This window comes from Saccopteryx bilineata, chromosome 3, assembly GCF_036850765.1.
Source record: "Saccopteryx bilineata isolate mSacBil1 chromosome 3, mSacBil1_pri_phased_curated, whole genome shotgun sequence".
Lineage (NCBI taxonomy): Eukaryota > Metazoa > Chordata > Mammalia > Chiroptera > Emballonuridae > Saccopteryx > Saccopteryx bilineata.
In genome coordinates, this window is record NC_089492.1 from 288,067,314 (window position 1) to 288,095,024 (window position 27,711).

Here is a 27,711-nt window from a genome sequence, read left to right on the forward strand (position 1 = left end):
TGGAAGCAGCTGACCCACCCGGCGACCTGAGCTGGGCCCTTGGCCGGCCGGCTCCAGGGTACGGACAGACCCTGCTCGACTTGGGGAGAAAGGGCACCTGGCTGCCTCCTGTGGCCTGTGGCTTCCCCGAAGGAGGACCCCTGGAGGAGTTGGTTAAACAGTTTGTGGGCTTCTTTCCAGACAGAAGAGAATTCCCGGGGCTGGTGCTCCCCGGGTGGCTGGGCAAGGTGGCGGGGCGTTTGTTAAACACACTGACGAGAGGTGAGGCCGTCTTTGAGGGCAGGAAAGCAGAGGGGGGCCTTCGTGCTGGAAGCACCCAGAATGCTTGTCTCCTCACAACTCTACAGATGTATAGTTCATCTTCAGACACTGTCCTTTATTGTAAGAATTCTCTCTCGGACAACATATAGCACTCAAGGCGTCCGGTGGAAAACCAAGAAAACACTTCAAGTCATGGGACAAGGAGGAGACTGGCTCTCCGTCCAGGTGGGTAGTTTTGACCGCTATGTGCGTGTTCCTGGTCCCAGTGCACTGGCCCGAGAACTTGCTCTTGGCCTGGGGGTCGTTCTGCGGTCCCTCCCAGGATACCAGCTGCTGGCCCGCCTCCGGCTGCCTCAGGACCGCTGGGGCAACCTGAGACCCACTCCAGAACACGGCCTCCACAGAGCCCTGAGACTCTCCCTTTCAGAAGGTGGCATTGCAGATGTCCTTACCCCTGTACAGTGTAGGCATTGGAAACGATGGCACCACCATACTCGGTGTGGAGTTCTCTCTCCCCCATGGTCCATAATAATGTTTCCAGGCCTTTGTAGGAGCCTTGTCTCCCCTCCATGGAGTAGGGCGTGCGGCCACAGCTCCCAAGTCCAGCTCAGCTCTGCCCACTCCTAGCTCAGTCACTCAGCCCTGCAGAGCGTGCCCCTCTCCCTGTCAGTCTTCTTGGGTCCATGGTGTGTTCATTCAACTTTTTCTTTTTTTTTCCAGTGAGAAGCAGGGAGGCAGAGAGACTCCTACATGCACCCCAACCGGGATCCACTCAACATGCCCACCAGGGGGCGATGCTCTGCCTATCTGGGGCCTTGCTCCCTTGCTCAGCAACAGAGCCGTTTTGTTTGTTCTTTTTAGTGCCTAAGGCAGAGGCCATGAAGCCATCCTCAGTGCCCGGGCCAACTCACTAAAACCAACTGAGTCATGGCTGCGAGAGGAGAAGGGGGGAGGGGTGGAGAAGCGGATGGGCGCTTCTCCTGTGTGCCCTGGCCAAGAATCAAACCTGAGACATCCATGTGCTGGCCGACACCCTACCACTGAGCCAACCGGCCAGGGCCAAGTTCATTTAACTTAAGGAGCGGATCTCACATAGACTTATGTCCTGAGACTGAGATCAGGGATTGACACCTTGTGAGGGGAGGAGCTGGCTTTGAACTCAGGTAGCTGGCTCACCTTTCTGTCCAGGTGTCCTTGCCCTGGGAGACCAGTTCCAGGTAAGGGAAGGGTTCCTCTCCCCCCTTGCTGTCCTAGGCCAACTTTCCGGCACTGCCGCCTCTCCATCACACTGTTTCTGTGACCTGGATCGGTCAAATCCATCCCCCCGACACCGTCAACTCTCTCCACACTTCTTACAGATACTGTGACATCCTAACATCAGCTCGTCCCGGAAAGAGGTGACGCTGGGGGACATCTGCTCTGAAAGCAAAGTGTTACGAGGAGAGCAGAGTAACCAACCACATCATGATGGAATTCAAGTTCCCGCCTCTGCTCTCCGCCACGCTGACTCCTATCACTGAACTTCACGCCCTCCACCCTGGAGCCCCGGTCCTGGCACCAGGAACACTCCAGGACGAGATGGCATCTCGGTGTCGCCGGGATGCTGACGTGGGGCCAGGGAAACACGGCTCTGGCTCTGCAGTTCTCCACAAACGAACTTGTCACCCTCCCCCGCCCTCGCAGGGGCCGCGTGGCCAGCCCAACACAGACTTTCCGACTCATTTTGAAGCCCCGTCACTGCCAATTTTCCAGTGTAAAAAAAAGAGGGAAACATCGTAAAGGGCTTCGTTTCCTTTTGCCCCGTGGAGGTGGGTGGTACAGAGGGCGAGTCAGAAGCCATGCACAAAACAAGTTTATAAAAATCCTGAATAAAACAGCACCTCCGACGAAACTGAGCCAGGCTCAGTGGCCAGCCCTGCGTGGGCAGCCGGGACGGGATGGAGCCCCACGGGGACAAGGCCATGAGGTACGGCAGCAGGACCCAGGGGGACATGGGCTCTCAGGAGAGGATACCTTGCGGGCACCAGGAAATAAACAACAGAGCCCCCAGAAGTGATGGCAGTCAGAGAGCTAGAGTGGACCTCGGCAACCCCTGCCTTCAGAGACTCAGGGCAGGAGGAGGGTCGATGCAAATAATCATGTCTATGCAGCGCCTGTCCTGTGCATTGTCAGTGAGGCAGGTCAGGGCACCCTGCCCCCCACCTATGCTGCTCTGACATCTTATTCTGAGCTGAAGGCTCTTGGAAAAAAAACAGCCAAGGCAGGGAAAGGCTCTCTCCAAATGCCCTGACCTGCCTAAACACAGTCCTCCAAGAGGAACTTCCAGGGGTTTCATAAACCAGGGAAGATGGACTCTTGTCACAGGAGAGGAGACTAGAAGGCGACACCACAGCCTGACAAACTCTGTCACACACTCTCCTGCCTCCCATCTGTTGCCCCCAGGGCCCGTCCATCTTCCCTAGAAACCACTTCCTCTCCGGGAGAGGTGGATCTTCCCTCTCCCCTTTCCCAGCTGAGATGGTCTATGAGCTTTCACACCTTACCTCCTTTGGGGGTAGCCTCCGTTTTGTTTCTGTGATGCCCATGCACACCATATTAACAGTGAATCAACTTGTATACCCCTTCTCCTGTCAATCTGCCTGTTGTCGTTACAGTGTGTTTGTAAAGTCATGGTGTACTTTTGATTGGTCACAGGAAAGCAACAAAAGACGATAGAGATGTGAAATCACCAAATAAAAGGAAAACCCTCCCAGTTTCTGTAGGATGATGTGGCAGCATGTGCGCATGCGCAGATGATGACGTAACACCGTGTATACAGCAGAGCAGCCCACGGCCATGCCAGTCGAGATGTGGACGGTACAGAGGAAAGTTCAGTGTGTTCTGTGGCTCGCTAAATTCGAATCTGTGACCAAAGTGCAATGTGAACATCGGTGCATTTATAACAAAGCGCCACCATATAGGAGTAACATTACTCGGTGGGATAAGCAGTTGAAGGAAACCGGCAGTTTGGTGGAGAAACCCCGTTCTGGTAGGCCATCAGTCAGTGACGAGTCTGTAGAGGCTATACGGGATAGCTACCTAAGGAGCCCTAAAAAATCTGTGCGTGAACCCACATCAAACTGCACTGAATAGGTATGAAACTGGGAGAGTTTTCCTTTTATTTGGTGCAGATTTCATATTTCTATCATCTTTTGTTGCTTTCCTGTGACCGGTCAAAAGTGCACCATGACTTTACAGACACACTGTATTTCATAGACCTGGCTATGGAGGGTAGAGGGGGGGGGTCTTGTTAGGCTTGTGGGGTTCTAAATTAATTACACATGGTTAAAGAACATGATCTGTATTATATCAATTTCATGTGATTGACTAAGAGTCATTACAACCTGTACTTGGTCAAGTTTTTAGAAATGTCCTATATTTACTGGAAAGAAAGTGTGGTCCCCCAATGGTCAGGGTCCAAACCATGAAAAGGGTGTGGTGTTGAGGGGCCCGAGTGGGGGAGGCAGGGAAGACCCTGATCGGCAGAGAGGAGCAACTCCCTTTGGATGCAGGAGCAGAGGATGGCGGGCCCCGAGAGATGGCACCTCCCCGCAAGGTGTGGCCCAGGAGGTGTCGTCCGGCATGTCCCACTTCTTTTTTTTTTTTTCCTGTATTTTTCTGAAGCTGGAAACGGAGAGAGACAGTCAGACAAACTCCCGCATGCGCCCGACCGGGATCCACCCGGCACGCCCACCAGGGGGCGACGCTCTGCTCACCAGGGGACGATGCTCTGCCCCTCTGGGGCGTCGCTCTCTTGCGACCAGAGCCACTCTAGTGCCTGGGGCAGAGGCCGAGGAGCCATCCCCAGCGCCCGGGCCATCTTTGCTCCAGTGGAGCCTCGGCTGCGGGAGGGGAAGAGAGAGACAGAGAGGAAGTAGAGGGGGAGGGGTGGAGAAGTAGATGGGCACTTCTCCTGTGTGCCATGGCTGGGAATAGAACCCGGGACTTCTGCACGCCAGGCCGACGCTCTACCACTGAGCCAACCAGCCAGGGCCACGTCCCACTTCTTATGAATGTGTGAGACCTTTCCTCCCAGGTCCACCCAAAAGTAGGCACAGTATTCAGGAGGCTGGAACCAGCAGCCTCAGGTCCAGCAACAAAATTTTCTATTATCTGAAGAAAAAATACAGTCTCCCTCCTCCACCTTAAACTGAAAAGAATTTTAAAATAAATGTATCAATATATCAAATGAACTAAAAAAGTAAAGGTGAGACTTTGAATAATATGATTATATATTCTCTATTCACGTAACATCTGTAGATCACTACTTGATTACTGGGCACTATATACCCTTTTCAAGTCCATATAGAACATTAGTAAAAGTTGATCCACTAGAAGTCTCAGTAAAATGTATGGAATTGTTATAATGTAGACCATATTCTCTGACCACAGGGCAACTGATTCAGAAGTTATTTTTATGGTAGGTTTAAGAAAAAAAAAATCTTTTCCACAATCCAAGAAATATGCAGAGAGAAATACAACTAGACATTATTAAATATTTAGAATTAGCAATGAAAATGGCACATCTCAAAGCTTCTTTGCAGTTCAAGTAATACAGGGAAGTTGATTGCCTTAGATGCACAGGTTACAAGGATGGAATGGTTGAAGTCTGCTAGAGGAAGACAAGCCACTTAGAAGAGTTATGAAGAGCCCTGGCCGGTTGGCTCAGCGGTAGAGCGTCGGCCTAGAGTGCAGAGGACCCGGGTTCGATTCCCGGCCAGGGCACACAGGAGAAGCGCCCATTTGCTTCTCCACCCCTCCACCGCACCTTCCTCTCTGTCTCTCTCTTGCCCTCCCGCAGCCAAAGGCTCCATTGGAGCAAAGATGGCCCGGGCGCTGGGGATGGCTCTGTAGCCTCTGCCTCAGGCACTAGACTGGCTCTGGTCGCAACATGGTGACGCCCAGGATGGGCAGAGCATCGCCCCCTGGTGGGCAGAGCATCGCCCCATGGTGGGCATGCCAGGTGGATCCTGGTCGGGCGCATGCGGGAGTCTGTCTGACTGTCTCTCCCTGTTTCCAGCTTCAGAAAAATGCAAAAAAAAAAAAAGAAAAAAAAAAGAGTTATGAAGAAAGAGAAGACATTAATACCAGCATTAAGAATCAACAGGCCGCCTGACCAGGCAGTGGCGCAGTGGATAGAGTGTTGGACTGGGATGCAGAGGACCCAGGTTCGAGACTCTGAGGTCGCCAGCTTGAGCGCGGGCTCATCTGGTTTGAGCAAAGCTCACCAGCTTGGACCCAAGGTCGCTGGCTCGAGCAAGGGGTTACTCGGTTTGCTGAAGGTCCCGGTCAAGGCACATATGAGAAAGCAATCAATGAACACTAAGGTGTCGCAAGAAAAACTAATGATTGATGCTTCTCATCTCTCTCCATTCCTGTCTGTCCCTATCTGTTTCTCTCTCTGATTCTCTCTGTCTCTGTAAAAAGAAAGAAAGAAAGAAAGAAAGAAAGAAAGAAAGAAAGAAAGAAAGAAAGAATCAACAGGCCCATGCTTGCATATAATAAAAATTAGATTTTTATGAATTTTAATATATAAAAATTAGATTACATTATGAATAAAACATGTGCCAAAAAGTATAAAACTCAGATGAACAGGCAGATTTGTTGGTTTTTTTTTTTAGAAGAATAGAAACTAATAAAATTCAAGAAGAATTGGAAAATATGAACCCACTAGTAATCATTAAAGAGACAGACCAGGTGGTCAAAGAGCTTTCAGCCCATCCCCCACCCCCACCAAAGGTTTCCAGTTCAAAGGTCACATGTCACTAAATGCCCAAGGAAAATAAGTGTTATTTTATAGCTACTATTCTAGAGAATAACAAGAGGGGAAACTATATACCTCAGTCTTGTGCTTGAACCTTCATAGTGAAATAGGACAAAAACAATACTATAGAAGAAAATTATAGGCTAGCCTCATATATGAATAAATTTTACCAACACCCTAAAAAGAAAACACGGATATAATGGTGCATTGAAAATAGCCAAGAGATGCAAGGAATCTTTCAAAAATTTCTTTTGAGATACAATTCACATACCATAAAATTCACCCATTTAAAGTATACAATTTGGCCCTGGCCAGATAGCTGGGTTGGTAGGAATGTCATCCTGAAGCACAGAGGTTGCCAGTTCAATCCCCGGTCAAGGCACATACAGGAACAGCTAGATGTTTCTGTCTCTCGCTCTTTCTCTCTCCTTTCCTCTCTTGCTAAAATCAATCAATAAAAACAAAAAGTGGAGAGAGGAAAAAGATGGCAGCGGAGTAGGCGGATGCACAGACGCCCAGCTCTCACCACCAAACTGGAATACAAATCAATTTAGAAAAAATCAGCATGAAAAACCAACTCTGAACTGCAAGAACAGCTCTCAAAAACCAAGGAGCAAAGAAGAAGCCACAACAAACCTGGTAGAGAGCGCCTGAATCTCCCCTGTTTACAGGAACGGGGTGGGGGGTGAGGCTGAGAGCCCAGAGGGGATCTCACACAAGGGAAAAGAGAAGAAACTACTGCTCACAGCCACTTGCCTGGCGACCAGGGAGCGAGGTGTGTTGAAAAGACCAGCTTATCTCCCAAGTGGAAAGGAAAGAGAGAGGGACAGATTGTGAGGGGCTAAGGAATGAAGGAGACGACCTAAAAAAGCTGACTCATCCGTGCTGGAGGCGGCCATAGCTGAGGGAGGGACTGAACCTTTCACAAAACACAGCTGAATTGCTTCTGGATCAGAGATCTCCAGACATCTATCCAGCTCCAATCAGCGCAACAAGACACAGCTGAAAACAAGAAGTGGGGAGAAGGGGCAGTAACTCAGGTCTCCATGAAAATCTGAGATACACCTCCCCCTACTGAAGCTGAGAAAACACTCTGCCCCCAGGGAGATTAGTTGGCTAAAGAGACCTTCAGAGTCTCAGGTTACACCCATTGCATTCCTGGATACAGTTTCAAGGAAGCCCCCTGGTGAGATCAGTAAACAAGACTATCACCTGTTAAGAAAACAAACAAATCAAGACTTCAAAGCTGCCCAAATCCGAAAGTGATTACAGATAACAGCTGATACCAACCCAAGAAGACCTAGAAATAACACAACTGAAAACTGGAGGCAGACAACACCAAGCCTAGACTCAACCAACTCTACAAATAAAACAGACAATGAGAAGACAAAGGAGTGCAATCCAAATGAAACCACAAGAGACACCTTCAGGAGATGAACTGAGTGATATGGAAATAATCAAACTTCCAGAAGCGGAGTTCAAAATAATGATTGTAAGGATGCTTAGGGATCTTAGAACAACAATGGATGGTCATTATGAACACCTAAATAAAGGAATAGCAAGTATAAAAAAGAATCAGTCGGAGATGACAAATACAATATCAGAAATAAAGACCACAATGGAAGGAATTAAAAACAGGATAGATAGAGCTGAGGATCGAATCAGCGAGTTGGAGGACAACTGGAATGAAGGCATGAAAGCAGAGAAGAAAAGAGAAAAGAGACTCAAAAAAGTCAGAGGAAACTCTTAGAGAGCTCTGTGACAACATGAAGAGAAATAACATCCACATCATAGGGGTTCCTGAAGAAGAAGAAAAAGAACAAGGGATAGAGACTTTGTTCAATCATATCATAGCTGAAAACTTCCCTAAATTAATGCAAGAGAAACTCTCACAAGTCCAAGAAGCACAGAGGACTCCATTAAAGAGAAACCCAAAGAAACCTACACCAAGACACATCATAATTAAAACACCAAAGCTAAGCGATAAAGAGAAAATATTAAAAGCTGCAAGAGAAAAAAAAGTTATCACCTACAAAGGAGCCCCCATAAGGATGACATCCAACTTCTCAACAGAAACACTTGAGGCCAGAAGGGAATGGCAAGAAATATTCAAAGTAATGCAGAACAAGAACCTACAACCAAGACTACTTTATCCAGCAAGGCTATCGTTTAAAATTGAAGGAGAAATAAAAAGCTTCCCAGACAAAAAACAACTCAAGGAATTCATTACAACCAAATCAATGCTGCAGGAAATGTTAAGGGGCCTGTTGTAAACAGATCAAAGTGGGAAAAGAATATAGCAAAAAAGGAATACACCTTTAAAGAAGAAAATGGCAATAAACAACTACATATCAATAATAACCTTAAATGTAAATGGATTAAATGATCCAATCAAAAGACATAGAGTAGCTGCGTGGATAAGAAAACAGGACCCATACATATGCTGTCTACAAGAGACACACCTTAGAACAAAAGATACACATAGATTGAAGGTAAAAAGATGGAAAAAAACATTTCATGCAAACGGAAATGAAAAAAAAAAGCTGGGGTAGCAATACTTATATCAGACAAACTGGACTTTAAAACAAAGGATATAGTAAGAGATAAAGAAGGCCACTACATAATGATAAAGGGAGTAATCCAACAGGAAGATATAACTATTATAAATATCTATGCACCTAATATAGGAGCACCCAAATATATAAAACAGACTTTGATGGATTTAAAGGGCGAGATCAACAGCAATACTATAATAGTAGGGGATTTCAATACCCCACTAACATCACTAGATAGATCCTCAAGAAAGAAAATTAACAAAGAAACAGCAGACTTATTGGAAACACTAGATCAACTCGATTTAATAGATATCTTCAGAACCTTTCACCCTAAAGCAGCAGAATATACATTCTTTTCAAGTGCTCATGGTACATTCTCTAGGATAGATCACATGTTAGGGCACAAAAGTGCTCTCAACAAATTTAAGAAGACTGAAATCATATCAAACACTTTCTCCGATCACAACGGCATGAAACTAGAAATGAACCACAACAAAAAAACTCAAAAATTCTCAAACACATGGAAACTAAATAGCAGGTTGTTAAATAATGAATGGATTAAGAATGAGATTAAAGAAGAAATGAAAAAATTCCTAGAAACGAATGACAATGAGCATACAACAACTCAAAATTTATGGGACACAGCGAAAGCAGTACTGAGAGGGAAGTTCATAGTACTACAGGCACACTTTCAGAAGCTAGAAAAAGCTTAAATAAACAACTTAACCCTGCATCTAAAAGAATTAGAAAAAGAACAGCAAGTAAAGCCCAAATGTAGTAGAGGGAAGGAAATAATAAAGATCAGAGCAGAAATAAGTGACATAGAGGCTAAAGAAACAATACAGAGGATCAATGAAACTAGGAGCTGGTTCTTTGAAAAGGTAAACAAGATTGATGAACCTTTAACTAGACTCACCAAGAAAAAGAGAGAGAGGATTCAAATAAATAAAATTAGAAATGAGAGAGGAGAAATAACAACTGACACAACAGAAATACAAAATATTATAAGAAAATACTATGAAGAACTGTATGCCAAAAAACTAGACAATCTAGACGAAATGGACAAATTTCTTGAAACATACAATCTTCCAAAAATCAATCTGGAAGAATCAGAAAACCTAAACAGACCGATTACACCAAATGAGATCGAAACAGTTATCAAAAAACTCCCAACAAAGAAAAGTCCGGGGCTTCACAACGAAATTCTACCAAATATTCAAAGAAGAACTAACTCCTATCCTTCTCAAACTATTTCAAAAAATTCAAGAGGAAGGAAGGCTTCCAAGCTCCTTTTATGAGGTGACATAATTCTGATTCCAAAATCAGGCAAAGACAACACAAAGAAAGAAAATTATAGGCCAATATCTCTGATGAATATAGATGCTAAAATCCTCAACAAAATATTAGCAAACCGGATCCAACAATATATGGAAAAAATCATACACCATGATCAAGTGGGATTTATTCTGGGGAGGCAAGGCTGGTACAATATTCGTAAATCAATCAATGTGATTCATCACATAAACAAAAAGGAGAAAAACCATTTGATAATTTCAATAGATGCAGGAAAAGCATTTGATAAAATCCAGCACCCATTCATGATCAAAATTCTCAGCAAAGTGGGAATACAGGGAACATACCTCAACATGATAAAAGCCATCTATAAGAAACCCACAGCCAACATCATACTCAATGGGCAAAAATTAAAAGCAATACCCTTAAGATCAGGAACAAGGCAGGGGTGCCCCCTTTCACCACTCTTATTTAACATAGTCCTGGAAGTCCTAGCAACAGCAATCAGACAAGAAGAAGAAATAAAAGGCATTCAAGTTGGAAAAGAAGAAGTAAAACTATCATTATTTGCAGATGATATGATATTGTATATAGAAAACCCTAAAGTCTCAGTCAAAAAACTACTGGACCTGATAAATGAATTCAGCAAAGTGGCAGGATATAAAATCAATACTCAGAAATCAGAGGCATTTTTATTTTTTTATTTTTTATTTTTTTATTTTTTTCATTTTTCTGAAGCTAGAAACAGGGAGAGACAGACAGACTCCCGCATGCGCCCGACCGGGATCCACCCGGCACGCCCACCAGGGGGCGATGCTCTGCCCACCAGGGGGCGATGCTCTGCCCATCCTGGGCATCGCCATGTTGCGACCCTCCTGGGTGTCGCCATATTGCGATCAGAGCCACTCTAGCGCCTGGGGCAGAGGCCACAGAGCCATCCCCAGCGCCCAGGCCATCTTTTGCTCCAATGGAGCCTTGGCTGCGGGAGGGGAAGAGAGAGACAGAGAGGAAGGCGCGGCGGAGGGGTGGAGAAGCAAATGGGCGCTTCTCCTATGTGCCCTGGCCGGGAATCGAACCCGGGTCCTCCGCATGCTAGGCTGACGCTCTACCGCTGAGCCAACCGGCCAGGGCCATCAGAGGCATTTTTATATACCAACAATGAACAGTCAGAAAGAGAAATTAAGGAAACAATCCCCTTCACAATTACAACCAAAAAAATAAAGTACCTAGGAGTAAACTTAACCAAGGAGACTAAAGACTTATACTCGGAAAATTACAAAGCATTAATAAAAGAAATCAAGGAAGATACAAACAAGTGGAAGCATATACCGTGCTCATGGTTAGGAAGAATAAACATCATTAAAATGTCTATATTACCCGCCCTGGCCGGTTGGCTCAGCGGTAGAGCGTCGGCCTAGCGTGCGGAGGACCCGGGTTTGATTCCCGGCCAGGGCACACAGGAGAAGCGCCCATTTGCTTCTCCACCCCTCCGCCGTGCTTTCCTCTCTGTCTCTCTCTTCCCCTCCCACAGCCAAGGCTCCATTGGAGCAAAGATGGCCCGGACGCTGGGGATGGCTCTGTGGCCTCTGCCTCAGGCGCTAGAGTGGCTCTGGTCGCAACATGGCGACGCCCAGGATGGGCAGAGCATCGCCTCCTGGTGGGCAGAGCGTTGCCCCTGGTGGGCGTGCCGGGTGGATCCCGGTGGGGCGCATGCGGGAGTCTGTCTGACTGTCTCTCCCTGTTTCCAGCTTCAGAAAAATGAAAAAAAAAATGTCTATATTACCCAAAGCAATCTATAAATTCAATGCAATACCAATTAAAATACCAATGACATACTTCAAAGATATAGACCACATATTCCAAAAATTTATATGGAACCAAAAAAGAACACGAATAGCCTCAGCAATCTTAAAAAAGAAGAATAAAGTGGGAGGTATCACACTTCCTGATATCAAGTTATACTACAAGGCCATTGTACTCAAAACAGCCTGGTACTGGCATAAGAACAGGCATGTAGATCAATGGAACAGAACAGAGAACCCAGAAATAAACCCACAGTTCTATGGACAACTGATATCTGACAAAGGAGGTAAGGAAATACAATGGAGTAAAGACAGCCTCTTTAACAAATGGTGTTGGGAAAATTGGACAGCTACCTGCAAAAAAATGAAACTAGATCACCAGCTTACACCACTCACAAAAATAAACTCAAAATCGATAAAAGACTTAAATGTAGGCCGTGAAACCATAAGCATCTTAGAAGAAAACATAGGCAGTAAGCTCTCTGACATCTCTCAGAGCAATATATTTGATGATTTATCTCCACAGGGAAGTGAAATAAAAGACAGGATAAACAAATGGGACTATATCAAACTAAAAAGCTTTTGCACAGCTAAAGACAACAAGACCAGAATAAAAAGTCAAACTACACAATGGGAGAACATATTTGACAATACGTCTGATAAGGGGTTAATAACCAAAATTTATAAAGAACTTGTAAATCTCAACACCAGGAAGACAAACAATCCAATCCAAAAATGGGCAAAAGAGATGAATAGACACTTCTCTAAAGAGGACATACAGATGGCCAATAGGCATATGAAAAAATGCTCAACATCACTAATCATTAGAGAAGTGCAAATTAAAACCACAATGAGATATCACCTCACACCAGCCAGAATGGCGCTCATCAACACAACAACACAGAATAAGTGCTGGCGAGGATGTGGAGAAAAGGGAACCCTCCTGCACTGCTGGTGGGAATCCAGACTGGTGCAGCCACTGTGGAAAACAGTATGGAGATTCCTCAAAAAACTGAAAATCGAACTGCCTTTTGACCCAGTTCAGGAATATACCCCACTTTTAGGAATATACCCCAAGGACACCATAGAACGGCTCCAAAAGGAGAAATGTACCCCCATGTTTGTGGCAGCATTGTTCACAATAGCAAAGATCTGGAAACAGCCCAAGTGTCCGTCAGAGGACGAGTGGATTAAAAAGCTTTGGTACATATATACTATGGAATACTACTCAGCCATAAGAAATGATGACATCGGATCATTTACAATAACATGGATGGACCTTGATAACATTATACGGAGTGAAATAAGTAAATCAGAAAAAAAACTAAGAACTATATGAAACCATACATAGAATGGACATAAAAATGAGACTCAGAGACATGGACAAGAATGTGATGGCAACAGGGGTGGGGGTGGGGGGAGGGGGCGAAGAAGGAGAGAGGGGTTGGGGGAGGGGAGAGGCACAAAGAAAACCAGATAGAAGGTGACAGAAGACAATTTAACTTTGGGGGAGGGGTATACAGCACAATCAAATGTCAAAATAATCTAGAGATGTTTTCTCTCAACATATGTACCCTGATTTATCAATGTCACTGCATTAAATTTAATAAATAAATTAAAAAAAAAACCCAAAAACAAAAAGTGTACAATTCAGTGGTTTTAGTATATTCACAAGGCTGTGTACAACTATCACCGCTAACTCTAAAACATTTTCATCATCACCCCCCCAAAAAAAATTACACACCCATTAACCGTGACTCCCCAACCCTCCTTACCCTCACCCCTGGCAGCCACAGATCTACCCCTTGTCTCTGTGGATCTGCCTGCTCTGATCATTTCCTATCAGTGGAATCATACCACCGGCGACCTTTTGTGACTGGCTTCCTTCACTTAATACGGCGTTTCCAGAAGGCATTCCCACTGTAGCATGCGTGGGTCAGGAGTTCATTTCCTTCTTACAGATGAATCCTATTCCACTGATTGGGGAACATGTTTTATTTATCCATCCACCAGGTTATGGACATTTGTTTGAATTCCATGTTTTTGCCACTATGAATAATGCTGCTACAAACATTTGTGTGCTGGTTTTTGTGGGGAACATATGTTTTCAATTCTCTCAGCTATAAACCTGAGGGTGAGACGGAGTTGCCATATGGTGACTCAATATCTAACTTCTGAGCAGCTGCCTGACTCCTTTCCAAAGAGTCCACACCATTTTACATCCTTCCTAACAGAGTACGAGGTCTCCAATTCCTCCGTGGTCTCACCAATACCTGCGTTCTTCCGTTTAAAAGATTATGGCCATCCTCGAGATCGTGATGCTGGTATCACGTTGTTTTTCTTTGCATTTTCCTAATGACTAGTGACCTTGAGCATCTTTTCATGTGCTATTGACCATGTGTCTGTCTGCTTTGGAGGCATGTTTTGTTCAGGTCCTTTGTCCACTTTTAAATTGAGTCATTTGTCCCTCTTATCATTGAGTTGTACTGTATTTCAGAGCACAGACCCTTATGATATACATGTTTTGTAAATTTTTTCTCCCATTCTGTTGGTTGTCTTTTCACTTTATTTATAGAGTCTTTTGATGCACAAAAGTTTTTATTTTTGTTTATGTCCAATTTATCTATTTTTTCCCCTTGGTTCCTTGTGCTTTTGATGATCATATCTCAGATATTGTTGCCTAATCTAAGGTGATGGAGATGTATGCCTATGTTTTCTTCTAGGAGTGTTATAATTTTAGTTCTATCAGTTAGGTTTTTGATCCATTTTAAGTTCATTTTGTAGATGGTGTGAGGTAGGGGTTTAATTTTTTTTTTTTTTGACAGAGAGACAGAGAGAGGGACAGATAAGGACAGACAGACAGGAAGGCAGAGAGATGAGCAGCATCAATTCTTTGTTGCGGCACCTTAGTTCATTGATTGCTTTCTCATATGTGCCTTGACCTGGGAGTTACAGCAGAGTGAGTGACCACTCGCTGAAGCCAGCAATCTTGGGCTTTAAGCCAGTGACATTCGGACTCAAGACAGCAACCATGGGGTCATGTCTATGATATCACACTCAAGCCAGAGACCCTCACACTCAAGTCAGTGACCCTGCACTCATGCTGGTGAGCCTGCTCTCAAGCTGGTGACCTCGGGGTTTCAAACCTAGGTTTTCAAAACTGGTCCTCCACATCCCAGTCCAATGCTCTATGCACTGCATCACTGCCTGGTCAGGCTTTTTTTCTTTTTTTGCATGTGGCTGTCCAGTTGTCCCAGCACTCACCATTTGCTGAAGAGATCATTCTGTCCCCATGGGATAGTCTTGGCATGCTGGTTGAAAATCAAGTGACCATAAATGCATGTTTTTATTTTTGGAGCCTCAACTCCATTCCATTGATCTATATGCCTATCCTATCAGCACAGTTTTGATCACTGCAACTTTGCATAGATTTTGAAATCAAGATGTGGCCCTGGCCAGTTGGCTCAATGTTAGAGTGTTAGCCCCGCATGTGGATGTCCCAGGTTCAATTCCTGGTCAGGGCACACAGGAGAAGCACCCATCTGCTTCTCTACACCACCCTCTCTAGCTTCTCTCTCTCTCTCTCTTTCTCTCTTCCCCTCCTGCAGCCATGGCTTGATTGGAATGAATTGGCCCTGGGCGCTGAGGATGGCTTGATGGCCTCCACCTCAGGCACTAGGAAGGGCTCAGTTGCTGAGCAATGCAATAATGCCCCAGATGGGCAGAGCATCGCCCCCTGGTGGGCTTGCCAGGTGGATCCTGGTCAGGGCACATGCTGGAATCTGTCTCTCTGCCTCCCCTCCTCTCACTGAATAAAAAAAAAAGAAAAGAAAAAGAAATTGAGATGTGCAAGTCCTCTGTTTTTGTTCTTCTTTTCTGAGAGTGTTTTGGCTGTTCTGGGTCTTTGAAATTCTGTATGGATGTTAGGACAAGCTTTTCTTGTAGTTAAAAAAAAAAGGCAGTCATAATTTTGGTAGGCATTGTGTTGAATTTTATTCTATACCCTTCAAAAATGAAGGCTGAAAAAGTCACTTAAAGACAAATAAAAGCTGAGATAATTCCACACGAGCCAACTCACTCTACGGGCAATACTAAAGGGAAAAAAATTTTTTTTTTTTTTTTTTTTTACAGAGACAGAGAGAGAGAATCAGAGAGAGAAATAGATGGAGACAGACAGGAACAGAGAGAGATGAGAAGCATCAATCATCAGTTTTTAGTTGCGACTTAGTTGTTCATTGATTACTTTCTCATATGTGCCTTGACCATGGGCCTTCAGCAGACCAAGTAACCCCTTGCTCAAGCCAGAGACCTTGGGTCCAAGTTGGTGAGCTTTGCTCAAACCAGATGAGTCCCTCAAGCTAGCGAGCTTGGGGTCTCGAACTTGGGTCTTCCGCATCCCAGTCTGATGCTCTATCCACTGCACCACCGCCTGGTCAGGCCTAAAGGAAAATTTTTAAGCAGATGAAAGTTACCTTCGAGGGCAGCATGGACCTCCAGGAAGGACCGGAGAGCAACAGAAGTAAAAAGGTGAGCAGGTCTATAGGAACAAACCTAAATGCACAATGATCACATAAAATAAACAATGGTAAGTTATTAGGAGTCCAATATGTAGAAACGCCTACAGAATTAAAACACGTGACAAGGTGAGAAAAGGGTAAATACAGTCCAAGTGTTGGGAGGTCCTCACACTACTGTGTCTCCTCTTTCTGGCACTGCAGCCTGAAGTCCCCAGGATAGATAGGAAGACGGGATAGGGAACCCACAGGACGGGCTGGAACCCATAGCAGTCTCCCACTACCTCCTAGACTCTGACTTTGATGATGGGATGTCCTGCAGAGAAAATCATGATCTGTAGACGTGGAGCTCTAAAAATGTGTCTGCCCTCGGAGGCCAGAAGACTGAGGAAGAAAACCTGGTGGCAGCTGGCGGACGTCCCAAGCCTACAAAGTGAGTCAGCACGTCAAGGACAAGGTGTGTGAGCGGCAGCAGCCCCTCGTGCCCTGAGACGACTTTCTGACTGCCGGAGAAGCGGGACTGCTCATTTACTGCCGTCTTCTGAATCTGGAACAAAATGTCTCTTGTAACCCACGCTAACCCATGCTGTGTAGGAGAGAAAATTCTAGCGAAAGCTGTTCCAGCTTGGCTAAGGTGGCTGTGTTAGCTAAGTTGGCAGGGGTAGACTTTATGTCAAGAATCGTTACAGCTACAGAGTAACATTTCAAAATGAGAAGGAGGATATTCTGTCAGGAGGATAAGAAATGCTACATTTCAATATAGTTAATACCACAGTCTTAAAATAGATGGGGCAGCCTGACCAGTGGTGGTGCTGCAGTGGAGAGAGCATTGACCTGGGATGCTGAGGTCACAGGTTCAAAACCCCAAGGTCACTTCTTGAGCATGGTCACTGGCTTGAAGCCCAAGGTCGCTAGCTTGAGCCCAAGATCACCGGCTTGAGCAAGGGGTCACTGTGTCAGCTGGAGCCCCCCAGTCAAGGCACATTTGAGAAAGCAATCAATGAACAACTAAGGTGCCGCAACGAAGAACTGATGCTCCTCATCTTTCTCCCTTCCTGTCTCTGTCTCTGTCTCCCTGTCTCATTTCTTGCTAAAAAAATGGGGGGGAAAAACTGACAGAATTACAAGGAGAAATAAACACTTATAGTAGGAGATTTTAACCTTTTTCAATAACTAATAGAACAATCATTAAGGATATAGAAGATTTTACTGGCATAATTGATGAATTTGATTTCGTTGATTATAGACTGACAGAAATTGACCATACCTTAAAACAAGTCTTAACACATTTCAAAGGACTCAATTGTACAGAGTATGTTCTCTGGAAATAGTAAAAATTAAGCTACAAATTAATAGTGAAAGGTAAATAGAAAATTCCTCCCACAATTTGGAAAATAAATAATATGCTTCTGATAACTTGAGTCAAAGAAGAAAACTTATCAGAAACTATTTGGAATTAAATGAAATGAATATACCACATAATAAACCCTACAGAATGCAGTTACCGGCCAATGTGGATTCATAGTCTTCAGTGTGTAGTGGGGAAAAAATCAGGATAAGGCTGAAAATCAGTGCTGTAAATATTCAACTAAAAAAAGAGAAAAGAATGGAAAATTAAGTCCAAAGAAAATAAAAACACGGAAATAATAAATAGAAGAGCAAACACTAATGAAGTAGAAACCAGAAGTAAAAAAAGATTCTGCAAAGTTCACACTGACTCTTTGAAAAGATTAAACTGTGTTATCAAGAAAGAAAATTATAAAGAAAAAAGAGAGACTGCCAAAGTAACCAATGTCCGAAAGGACATGGAGGACATCATTACAGTTCCTACAGATGTTAAAGAGATGATACAGTTTAATAGGACTTTATGCTAATAAACTTGAAAATTAAAGATAAAAAATTCCTGGAAAAATACAACATATCAAAAATTATTTAGACCTATGGATATTAAAGACATTGGGTTTATCATTTTAAAAGGCTTATTAAATACTCAATTTTGTAAAGATGTCAGTTTTGTTCAAACTGATCTGCAGATTTAATGTGATCCCAATACAAATCTCAGCAAGAGGGAGGGAGGGAGGGTGACAGGGAGAGAGAGCGTACGTGTAAATTAAAAAACAGAAAGTGTATATTGAACTCTAAGAATATCCCAGATAATCCTGAGGGAAAAGATGGCAGATCGACTCTGTCAGATATCAAGACATCTGTGTTGTCTTTGGGTTCTCGGACCCAGCACTGGACTGAACTGTTTCTGTGTGTATCTCTCTGGGCATCTTCGCAGTGCGTCTATCTTTAGGGTAGGTGCTTATGAGTGCACTCGGGCATCTTTTCACATGGCTATAAGCCATTTCCTTTTGTTTATTTTGTAGATTGTATGTCCATATCTCTAGTCCATTCTTCTATGGGGATTGCCCATTTTATTTCTCAGAAGTTCCTTACATGTTTGGTACTAAGTTGAACCATATGAAATTGCTATTTTGCTAGGTCAAGAATGGTTCAATACCAGCAATTTCAGATGGCACACCCTAATAAATTAATGTCTTTTTTTTTTTTTTAGCAAGAGAGACAGAGGCAGAGAGGGAGACAGAGGGAGGGACAGATAGGGACAGACAGACAAGAAGGGAGAGAGATGAGAAGCATCAATTCTTCGTTGCGGCACCTTAGTTGTTCATTGATGCCTTTTTGTCTGCAGTAACACCTGTCACCATTTCCTGTTGTTTGTGTCCTACTTAGCTAGTGGTGCTTTTGGCCATCATGTAAATATTATACTTTTCTGTAAATATTCAATACATCAATTAGTCCTTTTCCTTATTGCTTCTGGGATCTGATCCATCGTTGAGGAATGTTTCTTGGCTCTACAACTCCTAATTTACACAGGAATTTCCCCATGTTTTCTTCATTTTACATCAAAATCTGTGATCCATTTGGAATATAATGGGCTCGATTATATATTTTTCCACAGGCCTTCTGGGTATCTCAGTATCACATTAAAATTTCCCACTGATTTGAGAGGTCACCTTAATCTATACTAAATTTCTGTATTTAGTTGGGTCTATTTCTGGTTTCTTGCTGTTTGATTGGTCTGTCCACATATGCACCTACTGATACAATATTGCTTTAATCACACAGGCTTTATAATGTGCTCTACTCTCTGGAGATGCTAGTCAATCCCCACCCCCAACCCCAACATTGCACTTCCTCTTGGAGGGGGTTGCCTGGTTAGTCTTTGCTTGTTAATTCTCCTAAATGACCTTTACAATCAACATGTGCAGTTCTAGAAACATGCATAATGAGATTCTCACTGGGATTGTGCTGTGAATACATTTAGGGGGAAAACTGGGTTTTCCATTTCTTCTCCTGTCAGTTCTGACTATTTATTTATTTATTTAAAATTTGCCCATTTTCCTCAGCCTTCATCTTCATTGGCATAAAGTTTTTATAATATCATCTTCCTCTCTTTTACATTTCTGCTGATTGAATCGATTTGTCCTTTCTTTTTTCACAGTGTTTGTCTTTTCCTTACTCTTTTTTCCCCCATGAGCAAGCAGTCTTTCCAGACGGTTGTCAATTTTCTTTCAAATTTGAAAAGATAAAACTCCTGTCCACGCTTGTATCTGTCTTCTATTTTGCACTGGGTACGTAATGTGTGCGTTTTCATCCTTTCATTTTTGCTGATACAGGTGTTATATGCTACACTTTGCCTCTGTGCTGTAGCTCTCTCCCACAGACATTCTGACGCATTCTGTTCTCATCATTGTTACTTCCAAGATGTTCTGTAATTCCCTTTTCTATTTCTCTATGGACTTGAGGTTTTAAATTTCCAGATGAATGATCTTTTCATTTTTTTTATTTGTCATTAATTTCTAGTTTGATTGTGTTGAGGTCATTCCACAAATGAGGCTCAGAGAGTTAAAGTGACTGGGCCATAGTCACACATTTGGTAAGAGGTGTGGCTGGGCAGAAACTCAAAACCCACTCTCTTCCCACTGTGCTACCCTGCCCCTGTGGCTCACAGGCCAATACACTATTCAATCATTACTAGCAGCATTCCAGAAGGTGTCATTAGGAGGCAGTGAAGCGTAATTGATAAAACTAAAATGGCATATTAAAATGTCATTTCTGTGGGTAGGGGGTTAAAATGTTAGCAGTAATAATTAAATGGGGCCTTTTCCTTTAAATGAACTCAGGTTGCTCTTGACCTGGGTTCTCTCACAAGCAGAGCCTGAGCCAGGCCTGTGTGAAGGTCGTTTACTTGGGACTGCGAACCCGGGAAGCAGAAGGAAGGGTCAAAGAGGCGGATCTAGGAGGGAGGCGAGCCAGCTCATGGATGCACCACTGAGCTGGCCACGTGGTTTCAATAGGTAGGACCCTCTGAGGAGCCTTATGAAGCCAGTTTCAGAATGGTCCTTCTGGGAAAAGATGGCGGAAGAATGTATCCACCAGCTCCCGTCCAGTCCTATGCAGTCCTGTCAGTGGCTCTATCTCCCCACACCTCTGGGCTGGGCAGAAGTCAATGTTAATCCATTCTTTATATCACTTGCCACCAGAGACGCGTGACGTGGGCTTGAGACGGGGGTGCTCTCAGCGCCCAGCAAAGCTGACGGTGATCAGCTCAGAACTGACTAGAGTAAGAAAGGAGGGGAGAGGTGTGAGGTGAAAGCCAAAGGTGTCTGATATAAGTAGATACTTTAAAAAACACGTCTTGATGCAAATCACCAAAGTTGCAGATCTACTGAAGATTGTGGATCTCAGTTTTGCAAGAATGATCCATTATCATCATGGCTCTGGGGAGCTGAGACGTGCATCCTGACAGGGACTAGGTCCTATGGAACTCCATTTTCTTTGTTCTATGCATGTACACATCAGGAGTGAGAAATGCAGGCCACCAGCAAAGACCTGATTATAAATGAAGGATACAATGCAAGACTTCAAATCTATCTGGACAGAGAACTTGAAAGGTGGGAACTAAGCTATCCTTGTGTCTATATGCGTGTTTATTTCCTTCAAAACCAGCTTACCCTCTTAACAATATGTGGAGACCCACAGGAAACAGGACTTAGTGACATTTTTTTTTCCAGTGACATTGATAAACATTTAAAATAGGATCTCTGAGTCTATCAGCTCATCCTAAATCCGCGGTTATTCTAACTTTCAAACTCTAGGTGAATGCTTTAAAAATCTGCCTATGAGAAATCTGTACCTATCGCTATGGCATTTGTGACTCATTTGTCCTGTTAATGCAGACGGTGACATAAATGTCTGGCAGAGAGCTAAATCCACACTCTGTCAAGGCGTTTTCTAGTCTCTACTCAGAGACTTATGCAACCTGCCTACTTCTCCCCAAGACACGAACAGCTGGGATTATTTCCTCCATAATGAAATGGCAAAAGTTATCCCCCCCCCCCATTCCCCAGTCTCCTCCAGTGCTGAGTCGGAATGCCAAGTTCCTGTAAATGCATGGTGACATGATGCCAAGTTCCTGTGAATTCACGGTGACATGATATGAGCAGCTCGCACTGCCCGGAGCAAACAGCCCTGCAAATCCCTTGGGGATGCCCATGTAGGGAGGGGTGCCCGGCACATCGGCTGCCCCTGGGACAAGCAGAGAGTCATTCTTGGTTTAAACTCAAATGATTCAGGTTCTACCATGTTTCAGAAGATGACCCCCCCTTTTTTTTTTTTGCTCAGAGCCTTTCAGGGAAAAAGTCACATGCTACAAAATACAAGCGTAAGATTCATGAACACATGTGGATTCCAGAATACCTTTAAGAGAAGGTGAAAGATTTTCTTCTCCCTTCATAGTCTCTCTGTGGACGAGGACAGAAGACCTAACTGGGGACATCATGCTGAGAAAAAAATGTCACTGGTTTTTTTATTATTATTTTTAATATTGTAATAATCACCCGTCAAGAACTTGATTTTCTATGGAAACCGCAGGCATGACTGAGATGCTCGGAAAGGAAAATGAATGTCTTTGGCTGCACTTGTCACGCAGCCGATGACTTTGGTTACATCTGGGAGGAGAAAGCCTGCAGGTGACCTCTCCCCCTCCATCCTATTCCCGAGTACCCCCCTCGCCTCCTCCGGAGGGCCACCCAGCACCACCAGCCCCCCCCCCCCCCATGAGCCTGGGGACACCTGTCCTGCACAGACTGGGCCTCTTTAAGTCGCTGGGTGCCGCTCTCTCATTGACTCATACATGTCATAGTTCGTATGAATAAGACTTTCCTAGATGAACTCAGACAGAGCTAAATTGCCCGGCGAGGAGGAGCAATTTTCATTTACAGAAAACTATTACGGACCATAAAACGCTCTCCCAGTGACGCTCCCCAATTCCTGACAGCCCAGGGCTGGCAGCCACCTCCTTCCTGCGTGGCTTCCACACAGAGGCCGCCGCCACCCCTCAGCCTGCATGGAGCCGGCCCCTCTCCCCGTGGCTGTCTGAACCTAACAAAAATCATCTCCTTTTGTCATGTTAGTGAATGATGCCCCTCGTTGGGAAAAATGCACAGGTTCCTATAAGAGGTCCACGTAATGAAACACAGAAATCTGACTCAACAAACGTGTTGGTTTGTAACAATACGCTTCCCAGACTTCCTGTTGCAAAAACAAAGTGGTTTTTGTTTTTTCTGTACTGCGTTCTGGGCAACACATTGAAAGGATTGTGCGACCATTCCAATGAAAACAGCCTCCTTTGCTTCTGCACAGGAACTTGGAGACACCGCACCTGGGTCTGCATTCCCGAAACCTGCACCTGGTTTGCTCTGCCAGCCTGGTCCCCGTCGCCCAGCCACTGAGACTGGCCCCCCCTCCCCGGTCCACTTTGGCTGCACCCAGTCCCGCCCTGTGATGGGACCGTTTCTAACTGGCTCCCCATCCTCAGAGCCCAAGCTTCTCTCCTTTCCTCCCAGTTATAGCAGGAGACTTGGTTTCTCATCTTAAACAGAAAATGGCAGCCAACAGACCCCCTCCATGGCCAGCCACCAAGCCACCAACACCCCTGTATCCTCCCAGTCTTTCCTCCTTTCCTTCATCCCTGGGATGAAGGTTCCCGTCCGTCCATCCATGCCCTGAGCTGCGGTGCCCTTCCCCGAGACCGCCCTCTACCATCATCCCTCATTCTCGTACCTCCCACACCTGCCTTCTGGCCCCACAGACCAGGAGCCCGGTACTCCTCCTCCGACAGTCCATCTCTCCTTCTCACCTCAGCTGACACAGCTGCCCAGCTGTTGGCTCCCTACTGTCCACTGCCTGCCACCTTTTTTTTTTTTTTTAATAAAACCTCCTGTGTTTGGCTGGCCACATGCTTGTGACTGTGGCCATGCCACTAAGTTCCTGTGGGTCTGCACAGGGGGTGTGGGCAGCTCCTAGGACCTCTCTCTCAAAGAGGCTGCTTGTCCTTGGGACAGGAACGTGGACATGAGGGCATGTGCTGGACTTGACGAGGTGGACGTAGACAATACCTTGGGGGACAGTGAGATATAAAAGGAGAGCTGATTCTGGCTGGTTGGCTCAGCGGTAGAGCATCAGCCTGGCGTGTGGATGTCCCGGGTTCAATTCCCAGCCAAGGCACACAGGAGAAGCACCCATCTACTTCTCCACCCTTCCCCCTCTCCTTTCTCTCTATCTCTCTCATCCCCTCCCACAGCCAAGGCTCCATTGGAACAAAGTTGGCCCGGGCGCTAAGGACAGCTCCATGGCCTCAGCCTCAGGTGCTAGAATGGCTCCAGTTGCAACAGAGCAACGCTGTGATGGGCAGAGCATCGCCCCCTGGTGAGCATGCCGGGTGGATCCTGGTTGGGCGCATGCAGGAGTCTGTCTGACTGCCTCCCCGCTTCTCACTTCAAAAAAATATTTAAAAAGAGAGAGAGAGAGAGAGCCAGGACCCAGGATGAGCTCAGGGGACAGAGCCACCCACCCAATGAGTGCTGGGCTTTGACAGAGAGAAGACTAAACCTCCCATCCTGTCAGAGCCGCTGTCGTTTGTGTGAAAGCAGGCCAGCCAGTATCTTACTTACGATGCTCACTCCTCCCCATCATTCCTTCTTACTCTGAACCCACTGCAACCAAGCTTCCCCACCTGTGGGCGGGGTGTGCTCTCCTACGATAAAAACCCACCAGGAGACCCAAAGGACATTATCATTCCTCGGCATCCCAGACGGTGCTGACCCTGCTGCCTGGCCTCTCCCTCTGGTTGTCATCCCCCACCACATGCCCTCCTAGGGTGATTCAATCTGCTGCCACCCTTCAAACCACGGAGACAACAGCTCTGGCCAACTCAAGCCAAAATAGAGCCTATCCGCAGGGTATAGAGTAGCTTGCAAGTTCAAAGTGAAAGGTGACACCCAGACTCAGAAAGAACAAGGTCAGGGATGTAGGAAAACAGGAACAACATGACAATCTCACCAGCCTGTTCCCTCTGAGAGAACCCAGCTCCAGCCACTAGAAACACCTGCGTGACTCTGCTACGAATTCCTGCTTCAGGAGGAACATGTTACCTGGCAGTCTTATCAAGACTCTGCCCAACAGGAGGGGGCGGGCACCCAGTATCAGCCTGCTGTATCAGAACACAGGACAGTAGATGCCAGGCAAGCAAAAATACCAGAGGGTCACCCCAACCCGCCCCTGGGCTGCCCAACCACCTGGCATTCTGCTTTATATGCAAATAATTCCACAATTGCCCGCAATAAAATGCAACTATCATATATGCAAATGACAGGAAGTCTGCTTATCACACAGCACCCAGTCATTCCATACACAAATGCTTTCACCTTCAAGTTCAGAATCTGGAGGAAAACCTGTCTTCCTCTGGTTCTGTCACAATCCCGTGTGGCTATGTTGCAAACTCCGAGTCAAAGCTACGTTTAGCCACTGCGAACACAGGCCGTATGCAACCACGAAGTACAGGGGGAACCAGAGGGTCAAGTAATGAGAAACAAGCGAGTGGGTAGGTTCATACATCCATTCCTGTCCTGCCCGGGGCTGGCCCCTTTCACTGGTTCCCGGTTTGGTGTGGGTGGAGGGGGACTCGGACCCTCATTTGTGGAAGGTTTGCTCCTGTGGTCGTGTCCTCCGCCCAGATGGACATGGTGGTCTCCTCTGCTGGGTGCTCCAGACACGCTGCTTTGAGCCTACAAACATTGCAAGGGTCTTTGGACACGACTGAGCTCTGAAAGAAATACTGGCCATCAAAGGAGAGAGAAGATGGAAAATCAACACTAATAATAATGTCAAAGTCAAAATTGTGTAACGCTCTTCAGAAATTTAATAACAAAAATAGGTAATAGCCAAGATCTGGAAGCAGCCCAAGTGCCCATGAGTAAATGTATGGATGAAAAAAAAAAAGCTGTGGTACATTTTACACAGTGAAATACCACTCAGCCATAAAAAGAAAAGAAAATCTTAACTTTTACAAGAGCAGGGATGAACCTGGAGATTATTAGGCTAACTGAAATAAGCCAGGCAGAGAAAGACAAGTACCACATGGTCTCACTTATATGGGGCATCTAGTGAACACAATAAACTAACAAACAGAATAGAAACAGACTCACAGATGCAGAGAACAGACTGACAGCTGTCAGTGGAAGGGGTTTGGGGGCAGCTAAGAAGCCCATGCATCTGGTGCTGGTGTACACGGTAAGACTAGCAACCCCCGGCGGTTTGAGGCTACACCATAGGACAGGGGTCCCCAAACTTTTTACACAGGGGGCCAGTTCATTGTCCCTCAGACCGTTGGAGGATCGGACTATAAAAAAAACTATGAACAAATCCCTATGCACACTGCACATATCTTATTTTAAAGTAAAAAAACAAAACGGGAACAAATACAATATTTAAAATAAAGAACAAGTAAATTTAAATCAACAAACTGACCAGTATTTCAACGAGAACTATGCTCCTCTCACTGACCACCAGTGAAAGAGGTGCCCCTTCCGGAAGTGCGGCGGGGGCCGGATAAATGGCCTCAGGGGGCCGTAGTTTGGGGACCCCTGCGATAGGGTGAGGGTATCGCATGGCAGCCGGGCCCAGCTGAAGCGACTCCTCTCGCTCTCCGATCCCCTCCCACGTGGTGGTTTGTGGATCACCCAGTAAGTTGGAAAGAACAGGTGCCTCCGATGTGCCCTACGCGGCCTGCAAAACCCAGCCACCTTCCACCCGACGGCAGGGGACTCAGAGAGCTGCAGCCGTTTCTTCACTTTGGAGGGGTAGTCCCGGCTCATCCCAGACCACTAGACCCCCCCCCCCGAAAGTTCACATACCCTTGCACCCTCAAGGACTTACTCTTCAGCCATCAGACCCCGATGTTTCTCACCAGTTACCTATGACACCTGCTACCACCTACGGTTACCGTCTAAACCAGGAAATTTTTGTTTATGACTGTTCCCTCCGTCCTCCATCCCCTCCCCCACCCCCAACCATCACAGAGTCCAAGATGAACAGTGCTTTGCTAACACAGGATACAAGGACTATATTACAAAAACACATTTGTGTGGAGAAAAAAAAAAAAAAAACCTGGAAATGCATTAGGATCAAGAAGAAAAATCGGCTTGGTTATTCCATGGTCGCAGATTTGAAATGCATAGGCCTCACATTTATGGGGCTTTTGAGAAGCCTTTTGTTCTGCCCCATTGACTTGAGCTAACGGGGGTAATGAACTTGGAAACTGAAAAGAATTACTGCCCGGGCAGCTCTTCCATGTTCCCAACTTTCTTTTCATGGGGTCTCTTTCCTGGTGGCAATAACATTTGTTGACTCTGAAAATGAGAGAAGACACTTTTCAGGGCAGGACGTCTCCATGGTGCGCCGGTCCCTGGTCCCCATCCGCGAAGCTCGGACACCCCCACCCCCCCCCCCCCCCCCCCCGTGAGGGGCTGGGCAGCGCGGAGAAAGCAGCGGTCCCGACAGAAACAATGTTCACTTGGAGAATAGGGAAAGGGACAGATTTATTCCCGTTCCACTTGTCCTCCAGAACACGGTTTCATCAGAATGCAAAGGGTAATCAGCCCAGGAGACAAGTTGCTAACTGCACGGGCGATTTGGTCTGGGTTTCGCGTTTGGGAACATTCACTCCCATTATGCGGTTCTGGCAGTCAACGCACCTGCGTGTTTCCAATTTCTAATGTTCAACCTAGGAAGTTACGGTTTCCCCCTTCTTGAAATGATTCAAGTTTGCACGAACGATCCTATGTTGAACATATTTTAATTTCCACAATGAGACTATTCATGGCCTACAAATCAAACAAGAAATGTTCTTCAGGGAGCACAGGGAACAAAATTTCAAATACAGGCTCCAGGTTGAAGCCATTGTACGAGCACTACACACCACAAGTTGTTCCCACCCCCCAGCCCCCAGAGAAAGGTACATGTCATCTGCAGTATCTTCCTGCACCTTTGCCTGGGGCAGGTGGCCACTACTGTCTTGTTTGGGTCCTGATTTTACAAAAGTTTGTCCTGGAAGGAGTGCTGGAGATGTCACTTTTCAT

General features: G+C 45.5%; 1 non-coding gene across 1 annotated transcript; it reads left to right on the top strand.

Annotated features, from left to right (window-relative positions):
• Nucleotides 1-4,949: 4,949 nt before the first annotated feature.
• Nucleotides 4,950-5,025, top strand: TRNAS-AGA (transfer RNA serine (anticodon AGA)). The gene has a single exon. It is a non-coding gene; the product is annotated as a tRNA-Ser (tRNA).
• Nucleotides 5,026-27,711: the final 22,686 nt, after the last annotated feature.